Genomic DNA, 16392 nt, shown 5'->3' on the forward strand with positions numbered 1-16392 from the left:
AACTGGATGATTATAAAGGTGCTCTACAGGTGTCTCCAAAGGTACTTGTTGGGTTGGCATATTTCGAGATTAGAATTTGTCACTCCGATTGTCGGAGAGGTATCTCTGGGCCCACTCGGTAATGCACATCACTATAAGCCTTGCAAGCATTGCAACTAATGAGTTAGTTGTGGGATGATGTGTTACGGAACGAGTAAAGAGACTTGCCGGTAACGAGATTGAACTAGGTATTGAGATACCGACGATCGAATCTCAGGCAAGTAACATACCGATGACAAAGGGAACAACGCATGTTGTTATGCGGTTTGACCGATAAAGATATTCGTATAATATGTAGGAGCCAATATGAGCATCGAGGTTCCGCTATTGGTTATTGACCGGGGACGTGTCTCGATCATGTCTACATAGTTATCGAACCCGTAGGGTCCGCACGCTTAAAGTTCGATGACGGTTATATTATGAGTTTATGTGTTTTGATGTACCGAAGGAGTTCGGAGTCCCGGATGAGATCGGGGACATGACGAGTAGTCTCGAAAACGTCGAGACGTAAAGATTGATATATTGGACGACTATATTCGAACATCGGAAAGGTTCCGAGTGATTCGGGTATTTTCGGGAGTACCGGGGAGTTACGGGAATTCGTATTGGGCCTTAGTGGGCCATACGAGAAAGGAGAGAAAGGCCTCAAAGGGTGGCCGTAACCCTCCCCATGGGCTGGTCCGAATTGGACTAGGGAGGGGGGTGCCCCTTCCTTCCTTCTCCTTTTTCCTTCCCTTTCCTTCCCTCCTACTCCTACTACTTGGAAGGGTTCCTAGTTCTACTAGGAAAGGAAGAATCCTACTCTCGGTGGGAGTAGGACTCCCCTAGGGCGCGCCATAGAGAGGGTCGGCCCTCCCCCTCCTCCACTCCTTTATATACGGGGGCAAGGGGCACCCCATAGAGACAACAATTGATCCTTTGGATCTCTTAGTCGTGTGCGGTGCCCCCCTCCATCATAATCCACTTCGGTCATATCGTAGCGGTGCTTAGGCGAAGCCCTGCGTTGGTAGAACATCATCATCATCACCACGCCGCCGTGCTGACGGAACTCTCCCTCAAAGCTCGGCTGGATCGGAGTTCGAGGGACGTCATCAAGTTGAACTTGTGCAGAACTCGGAGGTGCAGTGCGTTCGGTACTTGATCGGTCAGATCGTGAAGACGTACGACTACATCAACCGCGTTGTGCTAACGCTTCCGCTTTCGGTCTACGAGTGTACGTGGACACACTCTCCCCTCTCGTTTCTATGCATCACCATGATCTTGGGTGTACGTAGGAAATTTTCGAAATTACTACGTTCCCCAACACCAACCCCAGTCCCCGACAGTTCCAGGCCAAGAAATTCATTGGTCCCGGCGGCCCCGGAACTCGGGGTCCGCCGATGTAGCTCCATGATCACCGATACGTTCAAAGACTGACGACACTTTCTGTCGTTTATCACCAGAGAACATATCTGCTCCTTCCCTCCTGGCCCCTTCCCCTTTTGCCACCCATATCTGTTTTGATGAACGTTTTTTCTCTGTTGGCACATACTATGGGTAGCTCTCCCGCTGTCGGGCAGTACCATCATCCCTCCTTGGTTTACGAACATAATACCCCGGCCGCCGCTGCTGCCCCATACTTGGTCTCTCTCCCTGAACTTGCTGCCTCCCATTGAAAACTTGATGCTTCTTCGGAGAGATGATTCCCTCTCTAACCTTTTGGTGCAGTTCATTACGTAGATTCCTTTCTCTCCTTTCCTCTAAGTCATTCCGTAGATCCTTTTCCTGCTCAGCCCTTGCACCAGTGTGCGATTTTTGTGGGTTGATCACTTCATCATGCTCCTTCCCTTTATTCTGCACCCCACTAGTGTGGGAGTTAGCTGAGGATGTGTACTCCCTATAGAGGGATCGACGCGTTGGAAGATCTCTGACAAAGCCTTGTCCTTTCGAGCCATTTTCTCCTCCGCTTGACATTGAACTTCCCTTACTAAATCCCTTGCTTGAGCTCCCCCTCCATTGCTTTTTTTCATGGGCACCCGACGAGGACCTACCTGGTGAGGCACGAAGCCACTCTCCCCAGTGGGACAGCGGGTCAACTGGTGGTTCACATCGTCCATCTACATGCACAAGCCTTCCACAATCAAAACAAAAATGAGGAACCTTCTCATAAGCAAAATCAAACCAAGTTTTCTCTTCATCATCCGGTTTCTTCTTCAGGTAGAAACCGCGAACCAACGGATCCTGCACTGCAATTTTGGTCCTCACCCTGAGCTCCATTCCTCTAGCCAGCCCATCTTCCCCAACATCCACTTTCACTACTTTTCCCAGCCAATTTCCTAGAGCCTCTCCAAACTCCTTGGTCCTTTTGTCCAAAGGTAGATCACCTACCCTTACCCAGATGTCAATTGTGTCGAAAATCATCTCAGACGGCCTGGTCACACCATCATAGTCCTTCAAAACCACTACGTTGAAGTCGAACTGCCATGGGCCATTATGCAAGGCATGCTTCCAGTCACCCTCACTACCAAACCTGATCATGAAGATATTGCCACCCAGATCCTTAAACTGGGCTTCTTGGTGGAGTCCCCATGCCCTCTGCATCGCTCTTTCGAAAGCATATCTGTTCAAGGGACGCGGTGAAAACGATTTCCCCACGACCGCCCACTTCATGTCCTGCTTCTTCCTTGGCCCCGGCTCGTCGAACACGAAACCAGCCGCCTCCTTTTCAGTCAGCGCCAGTCCTCCCATCTTCCCTGACAGGGTCGCGGCCTCCTCCGACGCCTTGCCATCAGCCGGGGATCCTGGAGATCCCCTCTTCGCGGATGCGTTCTGCCCTGTCACCGCCGCCGCATCTTTTTTCGTCGGAGTCGCCGCCTATGAGGGAACACCCCCTCCCTTTCTCGATGCAGACGCCATGGCCTCGCCTTCGAGAAGGAAAACCCGCGCCGTAGCCAGCCAAGATCACAGCGTCGTCGCCGCGAACCCGCTGCCCGGAGATTACCACCACCCTACGTTCAAACCCTAACCCTAGGCGCCGCCTCCCGATCGCCTAGCGATCGCCTCTCGGTCGCCTCTTAGAGAGAGAAACGTGCTGGACCCGCTGATGCCTGTTTTGTTCCGCTAGGCCTTGCTATATGTCCATTCTTGTTTTTTCTCTTCCAATTTTTTTGTGTTACCTTTTCTATGCGTGTTTATTTTTCTACCAAAACAAAATTTATTCTTAATTTATTGTTTTTATAATTGGATTTTTTTCATCTGTATACAAGCATATACTGACACGTGTACAAACAATCTATTTAATCTACAAAAAAAATTCCAAAACACATGAGTTTTTTAATACACTAATCTTTTCAAATATGTGATGAATATTTTTTTAGGTATAGGCTAATTTATTAACATGCAATGAATACATTTGGTCAAAAACAACACGCAATGGTTGAGTTGGTTAGGTGGACAGTGGTATCCCCAACCCACCAGGGTTCAAATCCTGGTGCTCGCATTATTCCTGAATTTATTTCAGGATTTCCGGCGATGCGCTTTCAGTGGGAGGAGACGTTTCCGTCGACGACGAGGCGCCTACATTGACTTCGTAAATCTCAAGATAATATGCCGGCTCAGTCTCTCAGAGGTGCTCATAGGGATAGGGTGTGCGTGTGTGCGTTCATAGGGGTGAGTGTATGCTCGTGTATATGAGCGCTTGTGTCTGTACTGATGCTAAAAAAATACGCAATGAATATTCTCAATATATGTCACACAATATTACAATACGCGTTGACCATTTTTTATATATATATGACATGTTTAAAAAAAATGTGACGAACATTTTTCAAAATACCGGTTAAACATTTATGCGCACAATGGCAAACCTTCTTTTATTTTGTATACATTTTTCTCCATTTTACAGCTGTTTTTATATTCTTTTAATCTATTAAATCTATGAAACAAATCTCCCACAAAAAAACTATGAAACAAATAAATTCGAAAGATAATACTCCTCCGTCCCATAATGTAATATGTTTTTTAAACGTCTTATATTATGGGACGGAGGGAGTATAAATCAACAATTGGACCTGCAAAATTGAAGGGTTTTTTTTTTTGCGGAGAGTTGAAGGTTTGTGATTCTTCCTAAATCAGACCAAGACTTCACGGCCCAATCGAGTAATAACGGAGAGAAAAATAAGGAGGAGAATTCCATGGTTTCCAATTCCTTCCCTCACGCTCGACGGCGCCGCCGTCGCGTTGTCATGTCCACCCCGGCGGATCGCTCTCTGCCGCGGGAGGAAGGTCGCGCCTCGACTCGACTCAGGTACACGAAAGCACCAGGATCCTCGTCTTTCCTCCTCCTAGCGACCCCGTTACCTTTCCTCCATCTCTGTTTGCGCAGATCGTCCTCTTCTCCCTGCAGTGGCATGGCGTTCGAGAGATTCACCGACGATCTCCTCGTGGAGATCCTCTCGCGCGTCCTCGCTATGTCGCTCTGCCGCCTCAAGTGCGTCTCCAAGCACTGGCTCGGCCTCATCGAGCACCCCGAGCACCGCAAAAAGCTCCGACAAACCCTAGCCGGCTTCATCTACACCAGCAGTGCCACCGGGGTCCGGGGAGTTGCTTACGGTTTCATCTTTTCGCTTCACCAGTCTCTCGAGGGGATGCCGCGCTCCTCTGATAGACACGTCTTTCACCTTCCTGCCCAACCACCAGCGCGTCGATCTTTTAGACTACTGCAGCGGCCTCCTCCTCTGCCGCTGGCACGCAGCCGGGGCCGACGAATGCCGTTACATCGTGTGCAATCCCGCGAGAAAGGAGTGGGTCATGCTACCTGAACCCAGCAAGGCCGAGGATGTGAGCACTGTACGCCTGGGTTTCGATCCGGCCGTGTCTTCCCACTTCTATGTGTTTATGTTGCTGGAGGAGATCGACGGTGACTTCTACCACACCAGAGTGAATGTGTATTCGTCGGAAAACGGACGGTGGGCTCGTAAGGAAAAGAGATGGGACGAGTATATTTCCTTTTGGTCATCAGCTCCGGTCTACTGTATTCCTCAACGGTTGTATGCATTTTCACGCATATAGCTTCAAGACATACCATTGTCTAGTTGCAGTGGACACAGAAAGGGAGACATGGACGATCTTCCGTCTCCCTCCTGGCCTGTTTAATGGTTTTGTTCATCAGTCACATAGTTGCTTGCATTATTCCACTTTTCTGTATGATGTTGATAGCAGGTTTCCAATAGTTTATGTTCTCGAGGACTATGTCAAAAAAGAGTGGATGTTGAAGCATAGCATTGTAACTGGATGGACACAACGTATTAGTCACAGTTGGATGGCGATTCATCCGGAGTGTGACTTGATCTTCTTCACAGAGGGACGGGATACCAAATTCATGTCTACGATATGCTATAATATGGATCGTCAGTGTTAGACGTGTATAGCCCTTTTCAGTTTATCCCTATTGTATAAGGGGTCTCTTGCACTTTACCATACACATGTATATGTACTGGCCTTTGGCCCTTCTGTGAGAGTAGTTGCTGATTATCCAACATGGTATCAGATGCCAGGCTAGCCCCTTTCTCCTGCACGATGCAACTCCGTGCGTCCCAAACCTAGTCTGCCCATCTCCGGCCATCTCCTCAGGTCGCTGCTCTCTCCGGCCGTCTCCATCTCTGGCTGCCGCCGCCAGCGACCCATCTCGCTGCTCCCCTGCCTCCTCTTTGTCGACCCCAGGCCTGCTTGGTAGTCGCCGCGGCCTGACTCATCCGGCCGCCACCTCCTCCAGCCCGCTCGGTCGCCGTCGCGGCCTGGCTCGGATCCGGCCGCCGCCCCAGCTGCTGCTCTTGCCAAGCTCCGCCCCGACCTCCTCGGGTCCGTCCGTCCGCCTCCGTTCGTCTACGGATCTCCAGCGCCCCCGCTGCTATCTGGCCAGGCCGGCTCTCTCTTCCCTGGCTGGTTCTGAGGATTGGTGTGTGCTGCGTCTCCCCTCTGCTTGTCTGCGAAGAGCGAGCGTGCGTATGGGCGAGCGAGCGGGTGCTCGTTTCCTCTCGATCCAGATCGGGTCTCCTGGTACCCGCTGACCAAAAAAAAAGGAGAGAGATACAAAGGGGGATATCTCAGTATGTCATCTTCAGGCTATGTGGTTGTTCCTCGATACTTGGTGATCTTTGATGGCACCAACTATGCCGAGTTTGCAGGCTTCATGCGCATTCATATGCGTGGTCTTCTTCCGTGGGGTGTTCTTTCTGGCGAGGTCCCCTTTCCGCCATGCCCTGTTGCGCCCGTGGCCCCAATCCCACCGGTGCCGCCGGTCCATGCTGCTGATGCTTCTCAGGATGACCGGGATGCTGCCAAGGCTCTGGATGATGCTGCGGTTGATGCTTATGATCAGCAGGTATCTGCTTATTCCGATGCTCTCTCTGTGTACCGGGATGATCTGTCTGCTTACACTCAGTAGTGTAATGATGATGCTCGAGCTGCTGCTGTTCTCACTGCGAGTGTCCTCCCTCAGTTTGCTTCCGAGTTCATGGGACTTGGCACAGTTGCAGCGATGTGGTCTTATCTCTGTCAGCGCTATCAGCCCTCTGGTGATGCTCTCTACCTATCTGTGGTGCGTCAGGAGCACGCACTTCAGCAAGGTGATTCTTCTGTTGATGAGTTCTATTCATAGTGCTCTGCCATCTGGCGCCAGCTTGACTCTCTTCGGATAGTTGTTTGAGGAACCTGTCGTTGTTGTCAGACTACTCGGTCTGATCTGGAGTTTCAGCGGGTCCATGAGTTCTTATCTCGCCTCCGGTCTGAGTTTGAGCCTTGCCGTGCTCACTTGCTTGCTCGTGGTCATGTTCCTATCTCAGAGATACTTGCTGAGCTTCGTGCTGAGGAGACCCGCCTTCGCTCTGCTGGGTTGCTTCTGATTCCGTCAGTACTGGCCGCTCGGGCTCCTACCTCGTCTGCTCGCCTCACTGCTCCGCCGCTCCTGTCTACTCCTCCGGGGGGTGAGCCGTCCTCCTTATGCTGAGAAGGGCACGTCGCGCCGTGACACTGTCTGTGGTTACTGCTCCCGGCCAGGTCTCCCAGAATCTGATTGTCGCCAGAAGAAGCGAGACCAGAGGCGCTCCTCCTTCAGCGGGACTCCTGTGTCTTCCTCGACTCCGTCACTCACCGACCAGGACATTGTTCGCCTCAAGCGTCTTCTTGCTTCCTCGGGTTCCTCATCGACTGGCTCCGATGCTGCTGTGACTGCATCCTCTTCCTCACCATCACCGGCATCTACACAGTCAGGTACATCCTCGTGGGTTCTGGACTCTGGAGCCTCCTTTCATATGTCTTCTGATTCCTCCGCGTTGTCTTCTCTCCGACCTCTTGATTCGCCTGTTAATGTTCTTACTGCTGATGGCAAATCTCTTCCTGTTGCTAGTCGTGGTATTCTTTCCACTCCCTCCTTTTCTGTTCCGAGTGTTTCACATGTTCCTCGTCTTACCATGAATCTTTTTTCCGCTGCCCAACTTACTGATTCGGGTTGTCATGTCATTCTTGACACCGACTCTTGCTCCATTCAGGATCGTCGCACCAAGGCTTTGGTTGGTGCTGGCCCTCGGCGCCGTGAGTCAGAGGGCCTTTGGTAGGTTGACTGGCTTTGTGTTCCTTCCGCTGCCACCACTTCTGCCAGCTCTCATGCTCTTGCTGCCTCTTCGTCTGCGTCCTTCCAGCAGTGGCATCATCGCCTTGGTCACATCTGTGGCTCTCACTTGTCTTCTTTAGTTCGTCAGGGCCTTTTAGGGTCTGTATCTGGAAATGTCTACTTACATTGTAATGGTTGCAGACTTAGCAAACAGACTCAGTTACTTTATCCTACCAGTGAGTCTGTATCTCAGCGTCCTTTTGACTTAGTTCATTCTGATGTCTGGGGTCCTGCTCCCTTTGATTCGAAAGGTGGTCATCGCTATTATGTTTTGTTTATTGATGATTTCTCTCGCTACACTTGGCTCTACTTCATGAAATCTCGTAGTGAGGTTCTCCCTATATACAAACGTTTTGCTACCATGGTTCACACCCAGTTTGCCACCCCCATTCGCACTTTTCATGCTGACTCCGCTGGAGAGTATATCTCTCAGCTGTTGCGTGCTTTTCTCACGGAACAGGGTACTCTTGCGCAGTTCTCGTGTCCTGGTGCTCATGCTCAGAATGGCGTTGCCGAACGAAAGCATCATCATTTGCTTGAGACGGCTCGTGCGCTGATGATTGCTACTTCCCTTCCACCCCATTTTTGGGCTGAGGCTGTTTCCGCATCCACCTATCTCATCAACATTCAGCCCTCGTCTACTCTACAGGGTGGTATCCCTATGGAGTGTCTCACTGGTCGCTCTCCTGACTACTCTGCTCTTCGTATGTTTGGATGCGTGTGCTATGTTCTTCTTGCCCCCTGAGAACGCACCAAACTGACTCCTTAGTCGGTTGAGTGTGTTTTCCTTGGCTACAGTGATGAGCACAAGGGATATCGATGTTGGGATCCTGTGGGTCGTTGCTTGCGCATCTCGCGTGATGTGACTTATGATGAGTCTCGTTCTTACTACCCACGATCTTCTTCCTCGAGTTTCTCGGTGGACGACCTTTCTTTCCATCTCCTTCCGGATACACCCTGCTATGTGCCTCCCGTGTCACCTCTTTCTCTTGCATCTCTCCTTCCTTCTCATTCACCACCGACCCGTCTTCTCCATCCTCCTCCTCCACCTCTCCTCCATCATATCCAGTCCGCCACCCTCTCTCCCCGTTTCCTCTCCACTATACCTGTCGATCTCGTCCTCAGGATGTCTCCTCTGACGAGCCTTCCATCTCTAGTGCGCCTCCTCTCACACCTCTCCCGGTTCACAACCTCCGTGCTCGACCTCGCCCCCGCCTGATCGCTACTCCCCTGATCGGTACGGTCTCTCTGTTATTGCTGATCCCCCTTCCTATCGAACTGTCATGACTCAGCCTGAATGGCAGCTTGCGATGGCGGAAGAGCTTGCTGCTCTTGAGCGCTCTAGCACATGGGATCTGGTTCCCCTTCCTTCCGGTGTTCGTCCCATCACCTGCAAGTGGGTCTACAAGATTAAGACTCGCTCCGATGGTTCTCCTGAGCGCTACAAAGCTCGTCTTGTGGCCCGTGGTTTTCAGCAGGAGCAGGGGCGCGATTATGATGAGACGTTTGCTCCTATGGCCCACATGACCACGGTCCGCACTCTTCTTGCTGTGGCCTCTGTTCGTCAGTGGTCTATCTCTCAACTTGATGTTCAGAATGCCTTTCTCAATGGTGAGTTGTGTGAGGAGGTTTATATGCAGCCACCACCGGGGTACTATGCTCCTGATAATATGGTCTGTAGGCTGCGCCGCTCCCTCTATGGTCTCAAACAGGCCCCTCGCGCCTGGTTTGAGCGCTTCGCCTCTGTGGTGACTGCCGCTAGTTTCTTGCCCAGTGATCATGATCCGGCATTGTTTGTTCACATGTCTCCTCGTGGTCGGACTCTTCTCCTTCTCTATGTTGATGATATGATCATCACTGGTGACGACTCTGATTACACTGCATTTGTTAAGGCTCGCCTTCGCGACCAGTTTCTCATGACTGATCTTGGTCCACTTCGTTATTTTCTTGGGATTGAGATCTCCTCCACCTCTGATGGCTTCTACATCTCCCAAGAAAAATATATTCAAGATCTTCTTGCTCGCGCTGCTCTCGGTGATGAGCGCACAGTTGTGACTCCCATGGAGCTCAACGTTCAGCTTCGTGCATCTGATGGTGACCCTCTTCCTAATCCCACTCGCTATCGTCACCTTGTCGGCAGTCTTGTCTACCTTGCTGTTACGCGTCCTGACATCTCTTATCATGTCCACATTCTGAGTCAGTTCATTTCAGCCCCCACCTCTGTCCACTATAGTCATCTCCTCTGTGTCCTACGATATCTTCGTGGCATGATCTCTCAACGCCTTTTCTTTCCCTGCTCTAGCTCTCTTGAGCTCCAGGCCTACTTTGATGCTACCTGGGCTAGTGATCCCTCTGATCGACAGTCGCTGTCTGCTTATTGTGTCTTTCTTGGTGGCTCTCTTATTGGCTGGAAGACAAAGAAACAGACTGCGGTTTCTCGCTCGAGTACAGAGGCTGAGTTGTGAGCCATGGCCATGCTAACGGCTGAGGTGATCTGGTTACGGTGGCTGCTTGAGGATTTTGGTGTGTCTGCTACTACCTCGACTCCCTTATTGTTAGGTAGTACTGGTGCTACCAGTATTGCGCGTGACCCGGTGAAGCATGAGCTCACCAAGCACATCGGTGTGGATGCCCACTTTGTGCGTGCTGCTGTGCAGGATCAAACTCTCGCTCTTCACTATGTGCCCTCTAAGCTACAGTTGGCAGACTTCTTCACGAAGGCACAGACTCGAGCGCAGCACAGTTTTCTTCTCTCCAAACTCAGTGTTGTCGATCCACCATGAGTTTGAGGGGGGGGGGTGTTAGATGTGTATAGCCCTTTTCGGTTTATCCCCATTGTATAAGGGGTCTCTTGCACTTTACCTTACACATGTATATGTACTGGCCTTTGGCCCTCCTGTGAGAGTAGTTGCTGATTATCCAACAGTCAAGAAGTAAAAGTTATCTCCAATCTTGATGAATATGGAGACCCACCATACCTACCATACGTACCATTCTATGCAGCATTACAATCATTGCACTCGTGAAAACAATAGGAGACTCTGGTGCTTTATTTGGAGCAATGGTGGTTCAGTAATCGAAAGTAATGAGGCAACTTTTCTGATTCCTCTGAGATTCGTTCGCGTAGTAGTGTTGAAGGGGGAAATGCTATGATCATGTTGTAAAATACATGTTAGTTATTATCAGTATCTTCAATCAGTTTGGGCAAATATATCCATCTTGTTGACAGAGACCTAGTAAATGATTGGCCTCGTCTGCTAATGGTATAATGTGTGTAATCATTTTTTCATTAATGCCAGATCTTTGTTTTTTGATGGAGAAACACTTTGGATGATTGCATTCTCACTTCCTTTGATGCTAATTAATTGTGGTTGATTAAATAGGAAATGGTGCTAGCTGAACACCATGAAGTTGTGCATCAGTGATTAAATGGTGCATGCTGAACAACACACATGCGTTTAATTTTGGTTCTAATTACTTATGTCATGTTTTAAAATAGGTTATGATGTTGATAACAGAAGTTCATTGAGTTCTGCTTGTGGATCATAATGTTCATTCTTTTCTTAGACAGCTCCTTGTAACACAACATTGCTCAAAAGACTGGGAAGACATCCTCTTTATTTGTGGGCTTTGTTGAGATAGGTAGGTTAGAAAAGTTTGTAATAACCAAATGTTGGGCACTTTCCATGGTTGCAAACTGCACAGGCACACCACTATTTCAATGAACTTTACAGCGTTACTACTGAATTTCTATTTCTGATGCACGAAAATAAGTAGTGGCTGCGGTGTAAAACAGTCCAAGCCTCCAAGGCAAAACTGAATCTGTTCTTCTCTAAAACTGCATCTTAGATGATCGCCGGGCAGATGCTTGGGACTGGGGTTACATTCAATTCAGCCCCTTGTTGCCCCTGTAGCATGAACAATCTGGAGAGCGGAGTAACTGACTGGATCTATTCTGATGGTTGCGCGAGTGCATTTTTGTTCAGATATTAGAGGAGGACACCTCTCTCTGCCTCTGCATCTGAACTTAGGATGAGTGCAAACAACAAACTGCAGTCTCGTTGTGCCAACACCCGCCACCACGGATGCTCCGTAGGACCTGCCGCGTTCCTCGTCTACCCGGATTTGAGCCTCTCTTGCCGTTGCCGACTTATAAATCCGCAGATCGATTGCCCTTGCCGCCGGCGCCGGCTTCGACACATCCGGCCGCCGGCGCTGACGCCTTTTGGATGGATTCGACGTGTACCGAATCGCACAGCCCCGACAACGACTCTACGCCACATCTTGGCATGGCCTCCTCCTCCTCCAGGTGCTCGGATCTCACTCGTCGACGGACAAGCGGAATAGCCACGCCCGTCGACCGTCGGTCGGGCTCGGTGCTAGTCCAGCAGCTCGTCGGCTCCCCGCTGCCGGCAGTCAAGTGTGACCACTGCCCACGGCTAGTTTTCGAGCACGCCGAAACATCCGTATGGGTGTTCTTCAAGTGCGAAAAGGATAGGGTGAGTGCCGAGGACTGGCTTCTGGTATCGCCCGTCCTCTTCACCAGTGTATCTCAGAGACATAGCACTCCCATCGACGCCTCTTTCGCCTTCCTGCCCAACCACAGGCATATAGAGCTATTGGACAGCTGCAACAGCCTTCTCCTCTGCCGCTTGCACGGTGTCTTTGCCCAGGGTGATGACTTATGTTATGTGGTGTGGAATTCTGCCACGGAGAAGTGGGTCATGTTGCCGGACTCCGGCCAGGAAAGCATCTTTGTGGTTATCGCACGTTTGGGCTTCACTCCGGGCATTTCTTCGCATTTCCATGTGTTTTTGTTGGTGGAGGAGCAGGATCAATGGAACCCAGACCTCTCCGGAGTGGCAGTGTATTCGTCTGAAACCGGAGAATGGGTTTATAAGGAGAACAGATGGAACAAGCGTATCAAGGTCATTGAGCTTCAGTTATCTTCTGCCTTTCTTAACGGCTATCTGCATATCCAAGCTGATGGCCAGGACTTAACCACTTGTCTAGCTGTGGTGGATACGGATGTGGAAACATGGATGAACTTCAGTGTCCCTGGTGGTCTGGTTAACGGTTTTATTCAACAGTCACAAGGCCGCTTGCATTATGCCAATTTTCAAAGAGATGAAGACCGTGGTGTCTTTCGACTAGTGGTTTATGTTCTCGAGAACTACCAAAGCAAAGAATGGATATTGAAGCATAGCGTTGAAACTTCATGCATACTTGGAAGGACAGATTACTGCATTGATGGGTTTGATTGGATTGCGATTCATCCGGAATGCAACTTGATATTCTTCACCCTTGGGCTGGATCTCAAACTCATGTGCTATAATATGGATCGTCGGCAAGTCAAAGTGATCTGCAATCTTGAAGGTGTGAAGCCGCCATATCTGCCATATGTGCCGTTGTATGCCGAGTTAGAGGCATTGCACATTTGACATCAGTTGTCATTCATATTTTGGTTGCTTTATAGTGGTTCTGTTCACTACTACCTCCGTGTGGTATATTTGCAAAATGTTTCAGCAAAGCTACGTGCTACGATCGTTTAGTGAAGGACTTATCAATTATCACCATGCAGTTTAAACTTATGTTTTCTGTTTGCAGTCGGGGGAATTAGATCATTAGAAGCATGTTGCTGACAGAGACCTAGTAAAACTATTGCTCGTCTATTAATATGATAGTTTGTGGGATCATATCTTTCGTGCTAAATGCTAATTACACGTGGCCTGTTTTAAGTCGAAAAAGGTGTTAGCAGAACAACAGCAATCATAATGTACACAATTGATTCTGCCAAATGTTGGTCAGAAATCCTGTTTGTTCGTAGGTACATTTATTCATGTAGGTGGGTTAAAATAGTCTGTGCACTGCACTTCCCATGCTACTCCTGCTGATACATGATGTCTGTAATGTTGCACGCACAATCTAGCCCCAGTGTTGTTTGTGAATTTTGTTTTCTGACGCGGCTGTGGCTGTCATGGCTCCAGTTTCAGCTTCAGCTACCACATGGTTTAGCTGGGTCAGCCTGCATTTTTCTGTGGCCATACGACCATGGTTCTGTGGCTGAACTATTTAACTTGGGGTTAAATAGTGGCTGAACACACTAAAATGCGTCTATATACATCCGAATCAGAAAAACGTCAGAACATCTTGTAATTGTAAATGGAGGGAGTACAATTCTTCTACAATGAACATTTTCTTCTGCTAGTATTGCAGCAGTAAAGTGTGCTGTAGCTGCTATAGTGCTATATGTTTTACAAGATGTGTACCAATCACTCTATGTTAACAGGACAATAATATTTTTTAGTGTTTAAGTGAAAGGTCTAATATTCTCTTTTCAATTGGGGTTTGTCTGTTTCGGTAATTCATATAGTAGTGCCTGCAACTGCAAGAATTGGCTGCTATGCTGTGATTCTGGATCAGGAGCCAATTTACTATTCTCACTCTGTTTTTAATATAGCACAATATATATTATTTACTTAAGCTACCTGGATATGCCAAAGCACATCCTGCTGATATGATAGTTCGGCATAATGATATTTGTCATAAACCGTGATGCTCAGACATACAAATTTACCATCAGGAGCCAACATCTGATGGATCATCTCTTTAGCATTTGTTCTTCAAACTTGACTGTCCTAGCAAATGTAACTACAAAAGTGTACCAACAGAAGTAGTCCTCATTTAGTATTTCTTGCATGGTGATATTGCTCTTTTATTTGCATTAAAGCATTGTTGTGAAGGATGCTATAACCTGGAGAGGAGCTAAAGTGACTCAAAGCTATAAAACGCATGGTCCCTAGGTCAGCTGTGCACTTTTTTATTCTGCTAATGTATAAACTTACCAGCACTGATTTTCATATATGAGTAGCAAATAGCACAAGGAACATTGTGTGGCTCCACTCTAAACAGCGCAAGCTAATTTTCAGTAAATACAAACAGAATATATATAAACCTTGACTTTATGTCTGGAGGTGAGCTTATATTTTCTATCTACTAATGCCAATGGTAAGGTTTCCTTCAATCACTATTGGTATAGTGACTTAGTGAGGCACAGTGGTTATATTTACAAGTCTGTATTTACCAAGTTATATGATGCATCTTCCAACTTTTTTCTATCAGCAAGTTCGCAGCAGTTTTTGGGCAAACAAAGTGCATGCATCGACCAATTTGATTTATTTCTGGTAGTGACTGCTATGTTGAGAATCTCCTTCTGTATGCGATAGTGGACAAGATGATCAATGTGTGGACTGCAGTAAAGCGTGAAAGCTTAATAAGGTCAAGGGGCAAGTTTGTGTGGACTGGTAGTGACTGTTATGTTTTGTATAAAATTCCAGCAAGGTCGTTGCAAACTGAGTGAAGCGAGGTCTCCTGATTCTCATCTCCGAGGAGCAAAGTGCTTTTGTGCCAGGTAGATTAATTACTTATAACGTCCTTGTCGGTTATGAATTCATTCATTCAATTCGGAAGAAGAGGAAGAAGCCCTTATGTGCAGTCAAATTGGATATGATGAAGGTGTATGACATAGTTGAATAGAATTTTCTGGATGCTATGATGCGTCAGATGGGTTTCTCTTAGGGGTGGATTGATATCATTATGAGGTGCATTAAATTAGTCTAAGTTCGCTCTTTGTTTCAACAAGGGTGTGTCCAATATCCCACCCCCCCCCCCCCCCCCGCGCGTCAAGATGGCAATGGGGCCCCGAAACCCGAGTCCATGTGGGTTTTTACCCTATTAGGGGACGGGGATGGGCATCTTTTCATCCCCGCGGGGCTGTTGTTGGGCACATTATATAACCCGACACGTTTCGTGGGTTTACACCCGTTTCGGTAGTCCCCGAACCCGGAACCCGGCAATACCCGCGAAATTATATTATTTTTTATCACCGTAGTCATCTTACCCTCGAAATCTTAGAGGCCTTGACGTGTTCACAAGATTGGATAAGAAACAAATATAAAGGTGTGTCTTTCTTTACATATCATCATAAAGTTTACTAGATCATGGAAGGCGCGCGTTGCTGCGCCTGTCTATTTGTATAATAAAATGGTATAGTCTTGACAAATATACAGGCACAAAACATATCGCTTCAATTTTCATGAATTGAACAAAATTTGAAGGAGGTCCACATGATTGGAACTGTAGTGTCTCACTATAACTGAATTCCGCCATTGGAAGATCAGATGTTCAAAACTAAATAGCAAATAATATCCAAGCAAAAAAAGTACAAGTAATAGAGTATATGCAAAGAGGGAGAAAACTTCGCTAAGAAACATGGTCTGTTCCTTATGGTCTATAAATTCAATCTGAAGGACATAACAATGGTTAAGTGTAAGATACAATATTATGTCATACTCAAATATGCAATTGTCTAAATATGCTACAACCATACTGATCTTTCTCTAGCAACTGCAACGGGGTGATTGAAAAGGATTTGTATTTTGTGTTACCAATCGGGCGAGGCTCCAAGCATACATAATTGTTTATATGTGGTCCCACCATACTGATCTTTAAAGTTCTGGACCTGCCAAAATGATGTTTAGAGCATGGAACGAGGAAATAGAAAACTCAACCAGCAAAGAAAGAGATGCCACTGAAGCAGAATATCATCTCGGTAGATAAAGGCATCAGGAAAATTCATTCCATGGTAAATGTAAAGTTTTCATGCCTCATTGGCATGCAAGATACCTTGTGTAGCCTAATGACGC

General features: G+C 48.0%; 1 pseudogene; it reads left to right on the forward strand.

Annotated features, from left to right (window-relative positions):
- Positions 1 to 4262: 4262 nt before the first annotated feature.
- On the forward strand, positions 4263 to 7834 carry LOC147961348 (uncharacterized; annotated as a pseudogene).
- Positions 7835 to 16392: the final 8558 nt, after the last annotated feature.

Source organism: Triticum urartu, chromosome 7A (assembly GCF_056163025.1).
Source record: "Triticum urartu cultivar PI428250 chromosome 7A, HENAU_Tu73, whole genome shotgun sequence".
NCBI lineage: Eukaryota > Viridiplantae > Streptophyta > Magnoliopsida > Poales > Poaceae > Triticum > Triticum urartu.